The following is a 2,158-nucleotide window of genomic DNA, read 5'->3' as shown; positions in this document are numbered from 1 at the left end:
AACACATTTTGGTTCCTCTGCTTATGGACTACAATGAACATAATGAGGTCTTTTCATTTTTCCAAAGTACATGTATCATTTGCTGAGTTACCTTCTAGATTACTTAGGAATCTACTGCTGTGGGAGGAGATGTGGGAAAAGAACATTTTTGATGCTATTCCAAATCCACTCGATCATTGGCTTGACCTACAAAGATGAGCTGACACCTTTCTCTTTAAGGAGCTTACCACTTCAGGAGGCATCATTACTCATGCTGAGAAATTGCACTGCAGCCCTCTTAGCGCAGTGGGCAGCGCGTCAGTCTCATAATCTGAAGGTCCTGAGTTCGAGCCTCAGAGAGGGCACAGCTGTTTTGCTGTGCTATAAAGGGGTATTTCAAGAAAACAATGAAAACTTTCAGCAAAGGTGCCTAGAGGCCCTGTACGTGGCCAAGCAGATACACGGATGCCCCCCACAGAGGGAAGGGTAACTGCAGACCATTCAATCTCATTCATAATAAAAGGGACACAAGCCACCCCCAAAAGGAAGTTGTCCACTTTCCTGAGAATGAAAGAAGGGGCATGTGGGCAGTTCAATCAGTTGAGTGTCCGACTCTTGATTTCAGCTTAGATCATGATGCCAGGGTCCTGGGATCAAGCCCAGCAGTGGGAAAACAAAGAAAAGTGGGAGCCTTGAGCTTAGAAGAACAGCTCCAAATCTCAGGTCTGCCACTTCTTACCAGTGACCTGGGACAAAGGTTTGGTTTTGGGTTTTTTTTTTTTTTTAACTTTTAAGGGCTCATTCCTTATTTGTGAAATGGGAATAATAACACCTAACTGGCAAGGTTGATTGAACATATTAAAAGATAATGATATATTACAGTAAATGGAAGAATCTTATTCCATATTTTGGCAAGGAGTAAACAGTCCAATAATTGATGCTCTTAATGTAAGGAGAGGGAATACAGAGGTGTGCGCTCACTGGTGGATTTTTCTCTTAGAAAAGCATCACCTGCACTGTCCAGAGATGACAGGGTGTGGCATCGCTGTCCAGGAGCCGCAAGTCTCTTCCAAAAGAGAATGATGAGCGCCTGCGTGGCTCAGTCAGTTAAGCGTCTGACTTCGGCTCACATCATGATCTCAGGGCTCTTGAGTTGGAGCCCCGCACCAGGTTCTCTGTGCTGACAGCTCAGAGCCTGGAGCCTGCTTCAGATTCTGTGTCTCCCTCTCTCTCTGCCCCTCCTCCACTTGCACTCTGTGCCTCTCAAAAATAAACATTAAAAAGATTTTTTTAATTAAAAAAAGAGAGAGAATGATGACCCAGACACTGTAGGATCCCTGCGAAGCACCTGCTCACTGACACAGGCACATTGGCATCAGAAGGTTTCACTGAACACAAACGTGCATGATCCCTAGCCAGGCGGTATGTGAAGAGTCCCCTCTACTACACGGTGGTTTCAGTACCAGAAGAAAGAAGGCAATGCCAAGGTGAAATAAATAAACATTAAGGACTCCAAGTGGGGGCAATTCTCTAAGCACGAGCCCCAAAACCTGCCATTTCACCTTCCTCCCCAGGGCCTCTTGGGGTGCCGTTTCTGGTAATGTCCCTACACGCTCCTAAACCCTCTTCTTGACTCGTCCTACATTTCTTTCCATGTGTACCCTACACCCCACAGCTCCACCTGAACAGGTTCCAAAGGAACACTTTTGCATAGTTATTTCCACAGATATTTACAAAGAATGGTCACTTTCGGTCTGGAAACAGAAAAAATGCATATGACAGATGATCTTGATATAGATCTTTTAAGGAGATAGAAATAGTGAGATAACAGATGAGCTGTTCATCTTTTTAAAAAATAAAAAAAAATGTTTTGTCATCAAGGTGATGCGCACTTTCTTTTTCCCTCTTTTTTTTTTTTTTTTTTTTTTTAACTTTTTGGGCCACATTGTCGTTTTGTCTACAGAGTTTTCTCCAAGTTCAATTTGACGACTTTTCCCTGACCCTGCTCATAAGTATTCCACTGGAATACACAGAGGGGAATATTATTCAGTCATGAGAAAGCAGGAAATGCTACCATTTGCCCCAGCATGGATGGGCCCTGAGGGTATCATGCTGAGATAAGTCAGCCAGAGAAAGACAAATACTGGATTATATCACTTATATGTGGAATTTTCAAAAG

General features: G+C 43.5%; 1 non-coding gene across 1 annotated transcript; it reads left to right on the top strand.

The window, feature by feature from the left end:
* The first annotated feature begins 271 nt into the window (after window positions 1-271).
* On the top strand, window positions 272-344 carry TRNAM-CAU (transfer RNA methionine (anticodon CAU)). Its single transcript has one exon. It is a non-coding gene; the product is annotated as a tRNA-Met (tRNA).
* Window positions 345-2,158: the final 1,814 nt, after the last annotated feature.

The sequence above is a fragment of the Herpailurus yagouaroundi genome, unplaced genomic scaffold (assembly GCF_014898765.1).
Source record: "Herpailurus yagouaroundi ecotype Mexico unplaced genomic scaffold, PumYag 181, whole genome shotgun sequence".
In the NCBI taxonomy this organism is placed as follows: domain Eukaryota; kingdom Metazoa; phylum Chordata; class Mammalia; order Carnivora; family Felidae; genus Herpailurus; species Herpailurus yagouaroundi.
This window is presented reverse-complemented; position numbering and strand designations above follow the sequence as displayed.